The sequence below is a fragment of the Ranitomeya imitator genome, chromosome 3, assembly GCF_032444005.1.
Source record: "Ranitomeya imitator isolate aRanImi1 chromosome 3, aRanImi1.pri, whole genome shotgun sequence".
Lineage (NCBI taxonomy): Eukaryota > Metazoa > Chordata > Amphibia > Anura > Dendrobatidae > Ranitomeya > Ranitomeya imitator.
The window spans coordinates 198,502,517-198,523,819 of record NC_091284.1 but is presented as its reverse complement, the minus strand read 5'-3'; the positions used below and the strand labels follow the sequence as shown (position 1 = coordinate 198,523,819).

The 21,303-nt window shown below is 41.7% G+C and overlaps 1 long non-coding RNA gene across 1 annotated transcript in view; it reads right to left on the bottom strand.

The window, feature by feature from the left end:
• Window positions 1-21,303, bottom strand: part of LOC138671993 (uncharacterized) — a 165,995-nt gene that overhangs the window by 120,379 nt on the left and 24,313 nt on the right. The window contains exon 2 of the long non-coding RNA XR_011319520.1: window positions 1,337-1,376. This is a non-coding gene — a long non-coding RNA (uncharacterized lncRNA). The remainder of the gene's footprint in view (window positions 1-1,336; window positions 1,377-21,303) is intronic.

Here is a 21,303-nt window from a genome sequence, read left to right as displayed (position 1 = left end):
GGATTAGGGATTGCGGTCTGCAGAGTTCCCACGTCTCAGAGCTCGTTCTATGATTTTGGGTTATTGTCAGATCACTGTATGTGCTCTGACCGCTATGTCCATTGCAGTACTGAATTGCCTTTCATAACAGAGACATGTCCTGTGGTCTGATGAAACTAAAATAGAATTTTTTGAGCGTAGTGACCATCGTTTCGTTTGATAGAAAAAGGGAGAAGCTTGGAAGCCTACGAACTTCTAAAAAAATTTATGGGGAAAGTTGAAAAGGCAGGTGTGAGCAAGGTGACCTACAAATCTGGATGAGTTACACCAGTTTTGTCAGGAGGAATGGGCCCAAATACCAACCAACTTTTGTGAGAAGCTTGTGGAAGGATATCCCAAACGTTTGACCCAAGTCATTCAGTTTAAGGGCAATGGTAGCAAATACTAATGAAATGTATGTAAACGTTTGACTTTGCAGTAAGTAGTAAAAATGCCTTAAAACATTAACTATCTCTCATTATTCTGGCATTTGGAAAATATTAATAATGATGGTAATGCTATTTGACCTAAAACGGGAAAGGTTTATTCTTATTTCATGTCAGCTATTGGGAAAACCATGCACATGTGTCTTTTTAAATAATGCATGTACATTTCTAATTTCAACTGTAATTTTTATTGATGGAGCATGCTCTATTTGGACCACAGTTAACAGTGGGGGTAGCACAAGGGTCAGTATAGGGCCCTCTTCTTTTAAATTATATTTATTTAAGATATCATAAAGGACATCCAAAGTAAAATGTCAATATTTTCATATAAACTCTAAAAGTTTTAATGAAATGAACACAGAGTATGATAATGTAAAGTGACAGAGGGATTATATAAGATGGGGATTGGGCTTAGAAATGGCAATTGAAGTTTATCATACATAAATGTAATATCATGCATTTGGGCCATGTAAATAATGATGAAACACTGGTTATAATTGTCATGCCACTGAAAAAGACTTGGATATATTGGTGGACAGCAAACTCAACTTTACTAACTTGTGCCAGGCAGCTGTTGCCAAGGCTAATGCAATCATGGAATGAATTAAAAGAGGCAAACAGTAATGGCCGAAAGTGTTGCCACCCTTGAAATTGTTCTAAAAAATGAAGTATTTCTCCTAGAAATTTAGTCCAATTACACATTTTGTTACACACATGTTTATTATTTTGTGTGTATTGGAACCGAGAAAAAGGAAAATTGGACATAACTTCACACAAAACCCTAAAAATGGTCTCGACATAATTGTCTGCGCCTTTCCATATGTGTGGGTAAACAACTTTCTTTCAGGCATATGACGTTCGTTCAAACTCACCTGTGACAAGTAACAGGTATGGGCAATCTGAAAATCACACCTGAAATCAGATAAAAAGAGGAGTTGACTCAATCTTTGCATTATGTGTTCCACACTAAGTATGGAGAACAGGAAAGAAAGGAGAGGTTTGTGGTTGATTTCTGCACTTGCTGATCAATGATGAGACGTATATCCCAAATTATCAAATGTATGGTTTATTCTACATGTTTCAAAGTACAAAAGTCTTCTTCATCAGGAAAGACCACAATTTTTTTCTGGTGCATGATTGCCTATAAAAGTTATTGGTTATACATATCAGAAAATAAATCTTGCAATTTTCACACTTGCAACCAGCACTTATGACTCAAACTTCCAGTTTTATACAGTAGACTTTTCAGAAGTCTCATTATTATCACAGGTAGGATTACAGTCATAGGTAACATCTCTATTCCCAGCGGATAACACAAAATCCACCCATTCTTCTCCTTCTCTTTTCACAATGAACCTTGTACATGCTCCTTAGATGCTTTATTACAAAGGACAGTATCAGAGTCAGTCTATAGCTGCTGTGGTACATATGGATTTCCCAAAAGAACAGAGAGTGCGAGTTTAAAATAGCCCCAATAGTTAATGTGCTAATTGCAATATTTCCATTTTTTATGAAAAAAAATAGCAAAAATTAAAAAGCAAATATTTAATACAAAAACCTGATTTAAGCAATAGGTCACTTTGTGATGATATGTTCTCTTAAAAAATTATATGCCATACACTATTTACATTTTTTTTTTACACTTTAAATTAATGGCCCACTTTTGTAATTAAACAGTGTCATACGTCAGAGGCTTTTAACTTACTTGCAGTTTGTTAAACAATCTAGAAAAAGATCAATCATGTTTTGACATTACATGCTATTGTATGAACATACAGTCATGACTGAATGTGTTGGCACCCTTTAACTCCTTCATGACCTTGGGATTTTCCGTTTTTGCATGTTCGTTTTTCGCTCCCCTCCTTCCCAAAGCCATAACTTTTTTATTTTTTTGTCAATATGGCCATGTGAGGGCTTATTTTTTGTGGGAAGAGTTGTACTTTGGAACAACATCATTGGTTTTACCATGACATGTATAGAAAATGGGAAAAAAATTCCAAGTGCGTGAAATTGCAAAAAAAGTGCAATCCCATGCGTGTTTTTTGTTTGGCTTTTTTGCTAGGTTTGCTAAATGCTAAAACTGACCTGCCATTATGATTCTCCATGTCATTATGAGTTCATAGACACCAAACATGTCTAGGTTCTTTTTTATCGAAGTGGTGAAAAAAATTCCAAACTTTGCTAAAAAAAAAACAATTGTGCCATTTTCCGATACCCGTAGCATCTCCATTTTTCGTGATCTGGGGTTGGGTGAGGGCTTATTTTTTGCGTGCCAAGCTGATGTTTTTAGGGATACCACTTTGGTGTTCTTTTGATCGCCCATTATTGCATTTTAATGCAATTTCGTGGGGACCAAAAAAACATAATTTTGGCGTTTTGAATTTTTTTCTTGCTACGCCGTTTAGCGATCAGGTTAATCCTTTTTTATTGATAGATCGGGCAATTCTGAATGCAGTGATACCAAATATGTGTATATTTGATTTTGTTTTTATTGTTTTATTTTGAATGAGGCGAAAGGGGGGTGATTTAAACTTTTATATTTTTTTTATTTATTTCATTTTTTTTAACCATTTTTTTTACTTTTGCCATGCTTCAATAGCCTCCATGGGAGGCTAGAAGCTGGCATAGCCTGATGGGCTCTGCTACATAGCAGCGATCATCAGATCGCTCCTATGTGCTTAATTACAGGCTTGCTATTGGCGCCATCCACAGGGTGGCACTCACAGCAAGCCGGCATCAGTAACCATAGAGGTCTCAAGGAGACCTCTGGTTACTATGCTGACGCATCGCTGTGACGGGGGGTTGGCGATGAGCGCACTTCCGGCAGCGTGGTCGGAAGCCGTAGTTAAATGCCGCTCTCAGCGTTTGATAGCAGCATTTAACTAGTTAATAGCGGCGGGTGGATCGCGATTCCACTCGCCGCTATTGCGCACACATGTCAGCTGTTCATAACAGCTGACATGTCGCGGCTTTGATGTGGGCTCACCACCAGAGCCCACCTCAAAGCAGGGGATCTGACCTCTGACGTACTATCCTGTCCGAGGCCAGAAAAGGGGTTAAATTGTTCCAGAAAAGGAAGTATTTCTCCCCGAAAATTAGTTCAATTTCACAAGATTTGTTAAACAAATGTTTATTCCTTCGTATGTATTGGAACAACACAAAAAATAGAGAAAAAAGGCAAACTGAACATAATTTCACACAATTTCAAGGATAAATACTTCATTTTCTGGAACAGCTTCAAGGGTGCAAAGACTTTCGGCCATGACTGTTTTTGCTCTTGATAAGTACATAATTTTGCCTCTATACAAGTCACTAGTGCAGCAGAACTTGGAATACTTTGTATCATTTTGTGATCCAGCATATATAGTGGCGACTAAAAGTTTTAAACTTTTTTAAAGTATGATTACTCCTGTCTGGTTGTTGTGATGACATTCTCCTGGTGATTTTAGTAAACCGGAAGCAAATGGTTGTCAGCTATAAAGATAAAAATTGTGTTTGCCATTGTTTTATCCTTTTATGTGTTAGTTTTCAACATGTGCTGGACCAAATGTGCATTTTTTTTATGGGTAGTCGAATTTTGCCTAAAATTTTTTTATTTTTGTTTGTGTGTTTTTCGGTTAAAACATGGCAAAGACAAAGCCAAATTTATCACCAGATGTCAGAAAGCTTATTATTCTGAGAGTAAAGTCAGGCAAAAGCCAAAAAGAGGTAGCTATGGAATTCAACTGTCCTCAGAGTCAAGTGTCAAGTATAACAAAGAAAGAAAAAGAAGGTTATGGAACAGCTGACAAACCTAGAAGTGAACGACTACGAAAAACTTCCTCCAAAGTTGATCACATACGAGAGGCGATCCAAAAGTACTGAATCGGTTATTTCTATTGCACACAGAAATTAAAATAAAATGTTTTCTTCTCTCTTAGGTACCCACTAGTCCAGGAAAAAAAGATCACTTAAATAGACCACGATTCCCGGGAGCTACATTCATTTGAATATGAACTGCCGAGGAGTGAACATCAAAATGGAAAAAAACGAGCTCAGAGCTGTCATCAAATACCTCTGCTTGAAAAAAATGACTACCAAAGACATACACAGCGACTTGGTGGAAACATTGGGGGACTCTTCTCCTCCATATTCCACAGTTGCACGCTGGGCCAAAGAATTTAAGCTGGGAAGATCATCGATGGAAGATGAACATCGTGAAGGACGCCCATCCACGTCCTTCAATGAAGAAAACATTAAAAAAGTTGAAGAAGTTGTATTGGCAGATCGAAGAGTGACTATCAGGCATGTAGCTGAGGTCACAGGGATCTCATATGGCAGTATTCAAAGAATCCTTGCAAAAGAATTGCATATGATATAGGTCTCCGCGCGTTGGGTGCCAAAAAATGTTAACCAACGAGCAAAAGAAGAAACGAGTTGACATTTCAATAGCAAATCTCGAAAAGTTCCATGCAGACAAGGAAAATTTTTTGTCACGTTTTTTGACCATGGACGAGACCTGGATCCACCACTTTGATCCCGAAACTAAACAACAATCGATGACATGGAAACGAGCCGACGAACCGACGCCGAAGAAATTCAAAGTGTCAAGCTCAGCAGGGAAGGTTATGGCGTCCGTTTTTTGGGACGCTGAAGGAATTATTATGGTGGACTATTTGGAGAAGGGAGCCACTATTACGTGCTCCTACTATGCAGAACAAATAAGAAGATTGCGGGAGGCTATCAAAGAGAGAAGGCGCGGCAAACTGCGGGCTGGAGTGCTGTTTCACCAAGATAACGTGCCGGCTCACAAAGCTGCAGTTGCCATGGCTACCATTCAAGAAGCGGGCTTTGAACTGGTGGAACACCCCCCCCCCTATTCACCAGATCTAGCCCCCAGTGATTTCTTTCTCTTTCCTCGGCTCAAGGAACACCTCCGGGGCAAGAAATTTGACGACAATAGCGACGTGATAACCGCTGTTGGGGATTTTTTTGAGGGTCAAGATCAAGAATTTTTTTCGAAGGGAATTCTAAGTTTAGAAAAGAGATGGACTAAATGTATATACTTGTTAGGAGACTATGTAGAAAAATAATAAAATGTTTTGACTATATTCATTGTGTTTAGTATTGATTATCATTACTTTTGGATCGCCCCTCATAATTAAGAAAATGTCAGTATCTAATGTCCATAAATGTGCTGTACAGATTTCGCTCAAAATGAACAAAGAATATAAGTCAAAGTGAGTCGCCATACTGTGTTGTGAAGGCTAAGAGAAGTAGGGTTGAATGCATGAATTCCAGTCAAGAAGCCTTTCATCTCTGCAAAGAACTGGAAGGTCCGATTTGAATTTGCCAAAGAACACAGCCAATGGAAAGAGTCTAAGGTGTTGTGGTCGGGTGAATCCAAGTTCAATCTGTTCGGTAGTGATGGTGTGCACTATATTTACCACCCAATTGGAAAACGTAATGATGTAAGGTACCAAACACCTACAGTGAAACATGGTGGTGGCAATGTCATGATATGGGGCTGCTTTTCTGTATATGTCATTGGCCCTCTACATAGAATTGATGGAAATATGAATGTTATCATGTACAAGGATATACTGAAGAATGTAATGCTGACACATGATAAAACCAAAGTAGGCAGGGTCTGGAAATTGGTTAGCTAAGAAAAATATTCGCCTGTTGCAATGGCCAAGCCAATCACCTGATTTATACCCTTTAGAGTACCTTTGGGATGAATTAGGAAGACGAATTGGGGCCAGTAATCATAGCAATAAAGATGAATTGTTTGCAGATTTGTAAATGGAATGGAGCAAGATTCCTTAGGATGTCTTGAATTCCCTAGTGACTTCAATGCCCCTTCGGTGTGGTACAGTAATTAAACCAAGAGGTAATGCTACAAAATACTAAGTTATGGCATTGTAAACAATGAATTACTCTCTATGTTGTGATCAATAAATAGTATATTAAAAACTTTTGGAAGTCAGTTTTCTTTAATTAAATGACCATACCTATATTTTAAAGCATTTTGATTAAAGTTAAAGCCTTACATGATGACAACTTCATGCACTTTTTATCACCTTTATGACAAGGAAAATGGCATCACAATAACCAGACAGAAGTATTTTTAAAAATAATGCAAAACTTTTCGTCATCACTGTAGCTGAGCTGGACATACAGCAGGTGCAAAGAAGGGCGATCAAGGTTGTTAAGCTGAACCTGTCAGCAGGATTGTACACAGTAACCTACAGACAATGTCAGGTTGGCACTGTTATACTGATTAAAATGATACATTGGTTGATGAAATCCATCTTGTGGTTGTTGTTTAATCTGTATCTGTATTTTTCAGGGGGGTTTTAGCTGGTAATACTATAGGCATAATGCTTTACTTGCTAGTCTGCAGGTGCCACTGCCGATGCCATTTTGCTCAATGTAAATTTATTTTTTCTAAACACAACATAGTATATGCAGTATGTAAAATAGGGGGCAGGTCACTGAAGAATCAGTGACCAGTCAAAAGGTCTGCCCCGTAGCACGAGAATCTCATTAACTGAAAACTGAAAATACATATTAAACAACAGGTACAAGATTGATTTCATCAACCAAGGTATGATTTTAATCAGTGTAACAGCGCCAACCTGACAGTATCTGTAGTTTACTGAGCAAAATCCTTCTGACTGGTTCCCTTTAAAGGAATTTTTTTAAGGTAGGTTATCAAACTCGGAGTTATTTAGTTTGTACATTGTAATAAAATTGCCTCTAAACCTTACTTTTCCCAAACATTGATGGAACAGTACAGAGATCTATCTAATGATCTTTTCACATCTAGGACTACAACAATGACAATGGGGCATCCTCTTTATCTAGAAGAAACAAGCTTTCTCCATCATCACAGGCAACGATTCTTTACTGAAAGAGCCATTAGATTATGAAACTCTCTGCCACAACATTTTGCAATGATTAATTCACCAAAAAAGTTCAATGAGGGCCTGGATGCCTTTTGTCTAGACAAATATAACATTACAGGGTATGGGCACTAAATTCCATGATAGGACGTTGATCCAGGGAACTAGTCTCATTACCGTATATGGTGTGGGGAAGAAATGTTTCCCCTAATATGAGCAATTAGCATCTGACTTATGGTATTTTTAAAATTTTTTTAGATGAATATGTTAGGTTTTAGGTTGAACTTGAATATGGTTCCATGGCCAATACCTCCAAACAGGTATGATTTTTTTTACCAAAATGTACGCTATCAGCAGGCATGCATACATACACTATTCCAAAATGGCCACAATTACTGAACATATGTCATACCGCTCCAAAATGGCAGTGATCATGAAGTGCTTGTGATTCCACTCCAAAATGGCTACAGCAATCAAACACATATTGTTTTATTCCGAAATGGCCTCTATCACAAAGCATGCATTACACCACTCCAAATGGCCACAGTTACTAAGCATACATTGTGCTATTTCAATGGAATGTAATAATATGTGTTACATAGTTTAAAAAAAGACCTAGACCCATTAAGTTTAAAACCCTGATGTTCTGTTCACTTGTGTATATACACTTTTTCAGTTCAAATAGACCCAAACAGAAGAGCAGAGTTAACCTTTCTCCACCAATTGTTCATTTTGTCACTGTTAGGTTTTGAGATCCCACCTCTGCACAGGGGGAATCTCAAACCATCTCCGCTGTTGTCTCCCATTCGTTTCCAGCCGCAGTGGTGTCTGCTCAGCGGAGACATCGGTACCAGCATCTAGCTCAGGCTGATACTGGACGACTGGTTACTGCTGCCTTTCCATCTTCTGCCATTGTAGCCAGTACTGGACAGTGGCGAGCAGACGTGTTTGGGACTAAGTCCTGCTCTTCCATTTCTGAGCATACCCAGGGCAAGATCTCTCATTGGAAATCAAGGATCACATGCTTAGATACTGCAGCAAATCCCATTGGTCCTTTAGGAAGGTCCTGAAGGTGTTCTTCTTCTGTGGCTGACTCCCATTGGTCCTTCTGGGAAGGTCCTGTTCTTGCTGCAGCTATAAAAGGTTTGCATGGCTGCACAGCCATGCGCTAGTGTACATTTGGAATCGTGTATGTGTTGATGAGTGTTGAAGAGTGCAAGTCGTTCTTTAAAATCCCTTCCCTTGTGTATGACAGACAGCAAGCATCCACCTTTTGCGAACAATCGCCCAACTAAGCTGTCAACATAAAGACACACGATACAGCGTCTATTGCTGTAACCGCCAGTGCGGCGCCATGCGCTTATAGAGAGCTTTCCTATCCCAAGACTGGGTGGTTAGTGGCGTCCACCAAAGCGGCACAGCACGCACTCTTGTGCTTTAAGCTATATTTTCTGTTACTTTGACACCTCAGTTGCGGTGTCGAGCGCAAGTGGTCTGTACGTACTCTAATCCTGTGTCTTGGGATAGAGTCCTGAGACTCCTTGCTTGCACTCTTGGTGCAGTACCGTGGCCCTGTGTTGCAACAGGGTTTGCTTCCTTCACACAGGGTGAAGTTAACCCGTGTGTGTATCCACATTGTACCACCATATAGTCCGTCATTACTCAGCAGCAGGTTCCATCTCTACATGGTGGACCCCGGGCTGCGAATGCACCTTATACCATCTCTCTTATAATTTGATGCATTCCGCTAGCCCTAACAGTCACTAATTTAACTATAACCTGGAATTTTATGTATTGAGGAAATCATCCAACTCTTTTTAACCCCTTTACCCCGAAGGGTGGTTTGCACGTTAATGACCGGGCCAATTTTTACAATTCTGACCACTGTCCATTTATGAGGTTATAACTCTGGAATGCTTCAACGGATCCCAGTGATTCTGAATTTTTTTGCCCTTAAATCACAGAGATATGTTATACAAAATACTTAATAAGTAACATTTCCTACATGTCTACTTTACAATAATACAGGAGAAAAAACGAGTCAGAACAGCTGTTTTGAACAGCTGACATGTGCGCGCAATAGCGGCGAGTGGAATCAAGATCCACCCGCCGCTATTACCTAGTTAAATGCCGCTGTCAAATGCTGACAGTGGCATTTAACTACCGCTTCCAGCCGCGCCGCCGGAAATGCCCACATCGCCGACCCCCGTCACATGATCGGGGGTCAGCGATGCATCGACATAGTAACCAGAGTTCTCCTTGACACCTCTATGGTTACTGATGCCGGCTTGCTGTGAGCGCTACCCTGTGGACGGCGCACATAGCAAGCCTGCAATTCAGTTACATAGGAGCGATCTGATGATCGCTGCTATGTAGCAGAGCTGATCAGGCTATTCCAGCTTCTAGCTGCTCCATCCTGCGTCCCCATCCTGTCATGTGCTGCTCCATCCTGCGCCCCCATCCTGTCATGTGCTGCTCCCATCCTGCGCCCCCATTCTCACATGTGCTGCACCCATCCTGCGCCTCCATTCTGACATGTGCTGCACCCATCCTGCGCCTCCATTCTGTCATTTGCTGCTCCCATCCTGCACCCCCGTTCTGTCATGTGAGGATCCTGTGCACACGCTACCTGATTCCTTTCCGCTGCCATTTTCTTGGTCCTCCTGCTGCCGGAATCGGCGCCTGCGCAGTCCGCGCTTTCCGGCGCCATTTTCCTAAAGACACACTGCAGTGTGTCTTCAAGAAAATGGCGCCGGAAAGCGCGGACAGCGCAGACGCCGATTCCGGCAGCAGGACCAAGAAAATGGAGGCGTAAAGGAATCAGGTGGCGTAAGTAACAAATTGCTGTGGCATGAAGTGCCACAGCATCATCAGGGCGCAATCATGTCCACGGTGTCCCCACGTCCGGGTTACGGATCATAAATGTCCCCCTGCTCCCGGCAGTTCACGCTTTCCGGCGCCATTTTTTTTTCCTGACACTGGCTATAATGCTTCGGACAGAGTGACGCTCCCAGCGTTATAATATATATATATATATATATATATATATATATATATATATACATACAGTGGATATATTTCCATCGCAATGAAAAATATAAACATAGAGGTGTGGGAGCCAGAAAATAACTTTTGCTATGAGAGCCTATGATTTCTATATATGCCCCTGCTTGCAGAGTGGTAATAATAAGGTCAATCTGGCCTATTGCTAGTAGGTTTTGGGGTCCCATTGCTTGGCAGGGCAGGGCAGGGCAGAGAGGGGGGCACAGACACATTTCTTGCACATGGGCCCCAAGCTGTCAGTGTCCAGCACATGTGCACCTTGATATCTTTGAAATCCAAGTCCATCTATGCCCTCCATATTTATCCTACCCTAGCCACTGAATCTCACTCCTGAGGAAGCCATCTCTTGTAGGAATATGCGTGGGTTACCCTTTGCCGTATGAGGCCTTTTCTATGAGTCAATTTGCCTGGGTGACTCTACACATTTCACTTTTTTACACATAGTTGTTGCTTATTGTCTTTTACATATTCTTTTTATACTGCATTTATTGTCTGCAGATGTGCATTGTACCTTTCTTTTTTACTGAATACTACTTGACATCACTTTAAGGGTATTGTCCATTCATACCTCTCTCGGATATACACTACATTCATGTCACTCTATTGGTCATCATGCTGGTTTTATGGGTTGTACCACAGTGCCAATTTTTGACTCAGGAAACCTGTTCTGGCAAATTATGCTCAATTTTATGTTTATATTTGTCGTGTCTAAGCTTTTGTGTTTGTTACTTAATAAATATTTACATTGTTTAAATTTAGGAAGTGCAAACAATCTTTGTACATCTTTCTTCTTTTTTTAATTGAAGGTGTTGATGAATTTACATTTCAAAGAGCTCAACGCCCATATTTGCAATTAGGGTGGGTTGATTTTACTGAGAGATTCCTTTTAAAACCCTATAGCAAGCAACATAGAACAGCTTTCATATTGTATTTTGCTCTGAAAATCTAATATCAATAAAACAATTAAGACAATTGGAAAATATGCAAATTGATCCTATCCTTATTAGATAATAATAATAAGAATAATAATAGAACTATTTCTTAAAATTTGGAAAATTACACAAAGTTCAGGGTCCGTACTGGACACCTAGTAACTATGCATGGACCCCAGACACAGACTTGTCACATAAATCCATGTTACTGTTAAAGCTTGGCAGCGAAGCAACAAGCTTTTCCTGTGTGGGCACTTTGGCCCCATGACAGCCATGTCAGGTATTGGCATGGCTGTAACTGGCCAGAGCACTATGCAAAAAAATAGTAATAAAAAACAGTGTTGGTACCACCCATTTTTGATAAGTAGCCAAGCTAAAGCCATTTTTTAAATTATTTATTTAAATAATTTAAAAAAAATGACGTTGGGTCCCACCTATTTTTAGTAACCAGCAAAGTCTAAACAGACAGCTGTCGGCTGATAATAATAGGCTGGGAAGGGGCCATGGATATTGGCCCCCTTCCAAACTAATAACATCAGCCCTCTGCCATTCCATTAGATGAGCTAATTCTGGTGCTTTGCCTGGCTCTTCTCGCTTGCCCTGGTGCGTTGGCAAGCAGGGTAATATTTTGAGGTTGATGTCAGCTTGGTAATGTTTGCTGACATCAAACCCAGGGGTTAGCCCAGGACTTAGTAAAGGAGTGGTGTCTATCACATACCCCCATTATTAACCCAGCAAGTAAAAAGTAATAAAGACACACACAGAAAAATAAAGTCCTTTAATTGAACAAACACTCCCTGATAAATACCCTCTTTTTCCCATTTATTAGCATAAAAATAAAAAATCAAAGTAATCCTTACTGTCCTCCGTTAATCCATATAATGATGTCCTATGAAGAACACCAACTCTGCTACATCTGATTGGATTGCTGATTGGTGACATCATTAATGTGACCACTCATTCCGGCAACCAGAACACACTGAGCTTAGCGTGAGAACAAGCGGGAAGAGCCAAGGCTAAGCACCAGAATTAGCACATCTAATGGATGTGCCATTGCTAAGGTGGCTGAGGGCAGGTGCGGACTGGGAATGAAATTCAGCTCTGGCATTTGAAATCAGACAGGCCCATGCTGTTCTCATCCCCAAGCACCAGATGGGATAAATCACTAATATTACCCTTCATGGAGGAAAGCAATATTTACTACTAGACCGATATTGCCAATGACACCTCCATCACAACTCTTAACAGTATTGTTGTCTTGAGAACACAGATTCTGTTAGCAATGAAGCAGACACGGTGGCCCACAACCAGAGAAGCCCTTCTGGCATTTGACAGAATTGCCAGATGGCCAGTCCGGCCCTGGCTGAGGGTGTTATTAGTCAGGTTGGGTGCCAATATCCATGGCCCCTTCCCAGCCTATTAATATCAGTCCACGTTTGTCTGCTTAACTTTTGCTGGTTATTAAATATAGGGAAGACCCCACATCATTTTTGTTGGGGGTCACCCTTTTTAATGACCAGTAAAGTCTACACAGACAGATGTGAGATTATACTAACCTGGGAAGCTCCCTATTTATTGCTCCCTTCCCAGAATAATAACACTAGTCCCCAGCTGTCTTCTTTCCTCAGCTGAGAAATAAAAATAAGGGGAACCCCAGTTTATTTTTTTCTTTTATTTATTAGCTAAATACATGTACAGTAAGCTACACATGCACTGCACTATTTATGTATCACAGTAACATCTTTATTACTATGAACAGATGCTGGCTGGTATTTGGTGCATACTCTCATTAGCATCGCCCACACTCGCAGCTATCAGCAAGACCAGGTGTACGCTGATGAGAGTAGTACTCACCAGCCAACGCCTGTATGTTATTGTAATTTATTTATATCATAGAATCATAGAATGTAAAGGTACCGTCACACTAGACGATATCGATAGCGATCCGTGACGTTGCAGCGTCCTCGCTAGCGATATCGTCCAGTGTGACAGGCAGCAGCGATCAGGCCCCTGCTGTGCTGTCGCTGGTCGGGGAAGAAAGTCCAGAACTTTATTTGGTCGCTGGACTCCCCGCAGACATCGCTGAATCGGCGTGTGTGACACCGATTCAGCGATGTCTTCACTGGTAACCAGGGTAAACATCGGGTAACTAAGCGCAGGGCCGCGCTTAGTAACCCAATGTTTACCCTGGTTACCATCCTAAAAGTAAAAAAAACAAACACTACATACTTACCTACAGCCGTCTGTCCTCGAGCGCTGTGCTCTGCACTCCTCCTGTACTGGCTGTGAGCGTCGGTCAGCCGGAAAGCAGAGCGGTGACGTCACCGCTCTGCTTTCCGGCAGCTGTGCTCACACAGACAGTACAGGAGGAGTGCAGAGCACAGCGCTGGAGGACAGACGGCTGTAGGTAAGTATGTAGTGTTTGTTTTTTTTACTTTTAGGATGGTAACCAGGGTAAACATCGGGTTACTAAGCGCGGCCCTGCGCTTAGTTACCCGATGTTTACCCTGGTTACCGGCATCGTTGGTCGCTGGAGAGCGGTCTGTGTGACAGCTCTCCAGCGACCAAACAGCGACGCTGCAGCGATCCGGATCGTTGTCGGTATCGCTGCAGCGTCGCTAAGTGTGACGGTACCTTTAGAGTTGGAAGGGCCCTCAAGGGTCATTGTGTCCAACGCAGGATTCACTAAACCATCTCAGACAAATGTCTGTCCTCTGTTTGAAAACATTAATTGATGGAGAACTCACCACCCCTCGTGGCAGCATATTGCACTCATTGATTACCCTCATTGTCAATTTTTTTAAAATATCTAATCAGTATCTTTTCCCTTTTAGTTTCAATAATGATGATCCCTCAACACTGTGATAACCCTTCAGTAGTGTTGAGCGATACCGTCCGATACTTGAAAGTATCGGTATCGGATAGTATCGGCCGATACCCGAAAAATATCGGATATCGCCGATACCGATATCCGATACCAATACAAGTCAATGGGACATCAAGTATCGGAATGTATCCTCATGGATCCCAGGGTCTGAAGGAGAGGAAACTCTCCTTCAGGCCCTGGGATCCATATTAAAGTGTAAAATAAAGAATTAAAATAAAAAATATTGTTATATTCACCTCTCCGGCGGCCCCTGGACATCAGCGGGAGGATCCGGCGTCCGGCACGGCTTCTTTCTTCAAAATGCGCGCCTTCAGGACCTGTGGAATGACGTCCCGGCTTCTGATTGGTCGCGTGCCGCCCATGTGACCGCCACGCGACCAATCAGAAGCCGCGACGTCATTCCTCAGGTCCTAGAAGGCGCTCATTCTAGGACTTTAGCTGAGGAATGACGTCGCGGCTTCTGATTGGTCGCGTGGCGGTCACATGGGCGGCACGCGACCAATCAGAAGCCGGGACGTCATTCCACAGGTCCTGAAGGCGCGCATTTTGAAGAAAGAAGCCGTGCCGGACGCCGGATCCTCCCGCTGATGTCCAGGGGCCGCCGGAGAGGTGAATATAACAATATTTTTTATTTTAATTCTTTATTTTACACTTCCGATACCGATACCCGATATCACAAAAATATCGGATCTCGGTATCGGAATTCCGATACCGCAAGTATCGGCCGATACCCGATACTTGCGGTATCGGAATGCTCAACACTACCCTTCAGATATTTGTAGACAGCTATTAAGTCTCTTTTTTGCAAGCTAAACATTCCCAGCTCCTTTAACCATTCCTCGTAGGACATATTTTGCATTCCGCTTACCATCCTGGTATCGGTTCTAAAAACTTGCTCCAGTTTTTCAATCCTTTTTTAAAAAAATATTGGAACATATCTTTTGTTCCAATAAGCGATACGTATGAAAGCCATCAACGTTAACAATAATTGCACACGTATTAGATATAAATGTTTGTGGCAGAGTGGAATAATACAGCAAATATTAGGTTGGTATACTCATTTAATATTTTTGATTGTCTTTGTTAAATAATGCAAAATATGCCTTTAACAAATCACTAGGTATTTAGATTTCAGTTGAAAGGTGACAAAAACAAGATAGTTACAAGGTAATTATGGGTCTAGAGTATTTCTAGCAGCAAAGAGAATGAGGCTATAAAAGTGAAGACAAGCAAGCAGTACACAGGTAGAAGTAGGAGAACATACTGTGTGTCATGGACATATTGTGTTTTGGGACTTGCTGGAATTACTTAGGATTCGTTTTCTCATAACAAACACTGTTAAATACCACAGCCGTACATAAAAATCATGGGGCCCTACAGCAGAGGTTCTAATTGCGACACCCCCCCAAAAAAAGAATATTTGGTGGGGTAAGAAAAGAGCATATCTCACGTCTTTGCAGCGTTTTCCTCCTACTCGTGATGATAGTTACTACTTACAGACACACCATGAGCTTGGGAAGTCAGAGAGTCTGAGGTCAAAAGCCAGGAGGATATGTCATAAATAAAGGTGTGAGGCAAAGACGTACTCAGCTCACAGTCTGGGGCCAGAATTCCAAGAAGGTAGCAGATCAAATTAAAAGGACTAGGCAGAAGGCTCGTCAAACACAAATCCAAGGTCAGTCAACAAAGATCAAAATACTAGAACTCAAAGCACAGACCACACTCTAAACTGAAAAGAGCTACAACTGACAGAGATAAGAAGCAGAATGCCAGCTAAATAGCCTAGGAGTCATTATGAACAGGAGACACCTGTAGGAAACCAAGTATGCACAGGCCCTGATTGGGCGACTGCACTGTCACTCACCACACTGACAGCTCAGCATGCCCAAGCTTCAGATTGGATGGCTGAGCTGTCTATCACAATGCTAACAGCTCACTACACCTCTATCCAGGATTGGATGGCTGAGCTGTCACTCAACAGACTGAGAAGGAATCTACTGAAGCCCTAGTTTCCTTTTTCTTTGCACTCTTAAAGTTTGATGCCAACAAAAGGGCTCCACAAATACTGTATAATATACTCACAATGAATTCAACAACAGTACCCTCCACATGCATACATGATGACCCTTCTGTACCCCCCTCTTCTGCCCCAGCAAAATATGGAGATCACAACACAGAACTCCATGCAATAAAATGGGCCTACATACACTAAAATGGCCCCAAACCTCTCCACACTTTATAATGGCCCCCCACTAACCCTCCAAACAGTATAATGGCCTCCACAAAGGCCTCCACACAGTAAATGGACCCTACAAAAACAATCACACTGCATAGTTGTTTGCAAACAGTATAATGGCTCCTGTTATGAACTGGTGATTCAGAACCACAATGGACCTAGTGGTTAAGAGCACGCAAAGTGACCTGATAGTTACTATTAACATAGGACGAGCTCTGAGACGTGGGAACTCTGCTGACCGCAATCCCTAATCCTATCATACCACACTAGAGGTAGCCGTGGAGCGCTCCTGACCAGACCTAGGTGCCTCGGCACAGCCTGAGAAACTAGCTAGCCCTGAAGATAGAAAAATAAGCCTACCTTGCCTCAGAGAAATTCCCCAAAGGAAAAGGCAGCCCCCCACATATAATGACTGTGAGTAAAGATGAAAATACAAACACAGAGATGAAATAGATTTTAGCAAAGTGAGGCCCGACTTACTGAATAGACCGAGGATAGGAAAGATAGCTTTGCGGTCAGCACAAAAACCTACAAACAACCACGCAGAGGGCGCAAAAAGACCCTCCGCACCGACTAACGGTACGGAGGTGCTCCCTCTGCGTCTCAGAGCTTCCAGCAAGCAAGAAAAACCAATATAGCAAGCTGGACAGGAAAAATAGCAAACAAAAGTAACACCAGCAAAACTTAGCTTATGCAGGGCAGACAGGCCACAAGAACGATCCAGGAGAGAGCAAGACCAATACTGGAACATTGACTGGAGGCCAGGAACAAAGAACTAGGTGGAGTTAAATAGAGCAGCACCTAACGACTTAACCTCATCACCTGAGGAAGGAAACTCAGAAGCCGCAGCCCCACTCACATCCACCAAAGGAAGCTCATAGACAGAACCAGCCGCAGTACCACTCATGACCACAGGAGGGAGCTTGACCACAGAATTCACAACAGGCTCCCACACAGCCCTCTAATTATAATGGCACCCACATAGCCCTCCAAATATTATAATGACCTCATATAGCCCCCCAAATAGTATAATGGCCACCACATAGCCTCCAAATATTGTAATTGCCCCTCATATCCTTCCATATAGTATAATTCATCCCACATAGCCCTATATATAGTTTAATGCAACCCCATAGTCCTCCATATAGCATAATGCACTCCCCATAATCCCCCATATAGTATAATGCACCCCATAATTCTTCATATAGTATAATGCACCCCATAGTCCTCCATATATTAGAATGCACCCCATAGTCCTCCATGTAGTATAATGCACACAATAGTCCTCCATATAGTAAAAGTATATTATAGCTCTATAGTCCTTCATATAGCATAATGCAGTCCCCATAGTCCTCTATGTAGTAAAATGTACTCTCCAAATTCCTCTATATAGCATAATGCACTCCCTATAGTCCTCCATATAATATAATGCACTCCCCATCATCCTCGATATAGTATAATGGGCCCCACATTGTCTTCAATATAGTACAATGCACCCCAGAGTTCTCAGTACAGTATAATGCAACCCCTAGTCTTCCATATAGTATAAAGCACCCCATAGTCCTCCAAGTAGTATAATGCATCCCCCATTGTCCTCAATGTTATATAATGCACCCCTATAGTCCTCCTTATAGTATAATGCATTCTCCATAGTCCTCCATATAGTATAATGCACCCTCCGTAGACCTCCATATAGTATAATGCACCACCTCATAGTAATCCATATAGTATTTTTGCCACCACAATGTACTCAGTGATTTATAAATGAAATAAATAAAATACTCATGTCCCCTCCATGTTACCCTGCTGCTCTGGTCTCTGCAGCCAGCGTTCTGATGCATTGTCTTCACTGCTCAGCACAGTGGGCGCAGTAAAGTGACATCAGATCTCAGGGGAAATAATGGGGGAGCAGACGGCTCTGATCAATGCTTATAACTGTGTCAACATCCAGGATGCTCATACAGTTGAATATGCGATGATGAGCGGGGTGCCCGGTCCTTCCTTGCAGGCTCCATAGTGGCTGTGTGGCCTGCCACTATTGTCTGTATATGTCGCTGATAAATCCTATGTATCAATCAATAGCTTCTCCATACAGTTGTGATTTAACTCATTCTCATTGGGCTAGTTTTCATATTTGTGCTTTTGATTTTTCCTCCTCTTCCTCTGAGAATCATAACTTTTTTTATTTTTTTGACATTGGCATAGGAAGACATGTTTTCTAAAGAATATATTGTAGTTTTGAATGTTATTTACTTTACCAAATAGATGGTGAAAAGAAAAACCCAATTGATAGAGCTGTATGAGGGCTTGTTTTTTTGCACAGCAAGCTGGATGCCGATACAGTTGAAAGTCATGATGAAAGAGGGAGTCATTCCCTCCCTTTCCCATCAATTTCCCTGAGATTTGATATCACTTCTTTGCGCTCACTGTGTCAGTGCTGTTGTGACTGTCTTCGCCTTCTGACATATAAGTAGTCAAGACGAAGAGAGCTACAGCTGATTACTTATATGTCCAAAGGCGAGGACAGAGATGCTGGGACTGCGAAGAGCACATGTGACATAACAACCTCACATCAGCCCTGGGTATGTCTGTGTGTGCTAACACAGCTGGAATGGCTCTGGGACCGGAGGTGAGTGTAGATGTTTTTATATTAAGTGGGGTAAACATCCGATTGAGAAGAGGTTGTCATAGTGGACAACCCCCTTAAGTGCTTAGACAGCAGCGAGTGAAGCTAGTTGTGACTGCTACTGATAGACACAGATGCTGGCTGTATAACACAGCCAACACCTACCCACACATCTTGATCTTTTTATCCAGTGTAATGCCTAAGTCCTTATTCACATATGCAAATTTTTGGTCAGTTTTTGTAAGCTAAAACCAGGATGCCACCAAATTACAAAACAAGTGTGAATCTTTCAATTATGCTTACATGATCTTTGCATAATCCACAATTTTTGGACTGATGAGGAGTCTCCTGACTGAAATGCAGAAGTGTGAAGACTAGTTAAGTTCCACTCCTGATTTTGGCTTTTAAATTCTGAGGAAAAACTGACCAAAAAAACCTGAAATATGGAATAAGGTCTTAGGCCGGGATCACACATGCGAGAAATACGGCCGAGTCTCACATGTTAATACCCGGCATTGCCGCCGTCACTCAGGAGAGGAGAGTGCGGCGGCATAGCAATACATGAAGCCGCACGCTCCGCTCCTGAGTGACGGCGGCAATGACGGGGATTAACATGTGAGACTCGGCCGTATTTCTCGCATGTGTGATCCCTGCCTTATACTTAAATAAGTGTTATCTGTCATGTCATGAAATATTTAAGACACAGCTAACCTAAGCACTGTTCAGAGAAAAACAAAGCTAAATAAAGGAGCAAGGAATTTAGGATTGAAGGAGTTTGAACTTTGAATCTTTGCTTCTGCTTATGCACCAAGCACATTTTTACCTTTAATTGCTGAAGCTGCAAACTGGGCACAGTCAAGGGTTTAACTAAATGTTTTGCACATCATTCAATATTAATAAGATCTAATACGATCAGGCAAAAAGTGCATTGTTGAAAAAAACATTTGAAAGGTGCATTTTTTTCCTAGCAGTCAAAGTAATTGGGCAATGTTGATCTTTTGTTTGATTTTTGGCTAAAATCATTTTTACAATAAGGCTTCTTTTACACTTGCCGCGTTTTTTGCAGCCTGTTTTTGCAGTCCTTTTTTGCGGGCCGTATTACCGTAATTTTCATGGTCTGCCGCAAAAACGGGCCGCAAAAATCTTCTCGGATCGCCATTTTTCTGGTTTGGACTAGGTTTTGAAAAGTGTGGGGGGGGAGGAAATTGTAAGTAAAGATGAAAAAAAAAAAGCCAGAAATTGTCACTAATGGAACAATAAAAAAAGAAAAAAAACCTCAAAGAAAGGATCCACCCTTTCTCCAGTGCCATTTTCTTCTGGTCTTCACAGTGTGCCGAGCTCTGTGTCCTTTGTTTATTGCAAACTTTGAATTTCAGTTTTCTGAACACGTCGAGGCGTTTTGAAGATGATGTGATTCTGTGTTGGTTGCTTAACCAACATTTAGAGCATGAGCAGAGAGCAGCAGCAGCAGCAGCAGCTGCACTTGCACCAAGGAGGCTGTGGGTGCACCCAATTCTGTCGCAGCGTTCGTGGGAGGGTCATTTCCATAAGCTATACAGTGATGTGCGTCAGCACCCGGAGAAATGCTTTACATACTGCCGTATGTCCGTGGCGACTTTTGATTTGCTGTTGTCAGAGGTGCGGCCCTGGATAACATTCAAGGATACCAGAATGCGTCGCTGCATTTCTCCGGAACAGAGGCTTATTGTGAAATTGAGGTAATGACAACGCTTTTTAGCAGCTTTTGGCTTTTAATGTTTCATTATAGTTTACTAATGTCTACCTCCCCCTTTTTAAAAAATTACAGATTCCTTGCAACAGGCAACTCTTTTTCTTCCCTTCATTTTGAGTTCCTGTTAGGGATTACTACAGTGTCCAAGATAGTTGCACATACCTGTTTGGTATTGTGGGTGCGGCTAAAGGAAATTGTTTTAGCTCCACCAAAGCAGGAAGACTGGCTAGCTATTGCAGCAGCCTTCCAACAAAATGCACAGTTTCCACACTGTATAGGTGTGCTGGATGGGAAGCATATCCAGGTCAAAAAAACAGCCTTATCTGGTTCCGAATTTTTCAATTATAAACATTATTTTTCAATTGTACTAATTCCTATTGCTGACCACAATTACATCTTTGCTATGGTCAGCATTGGGGCTTATGGGAGCACATCTGATGCAAGGATCTGGGGTTGCTCTCAAATTGAATACCATT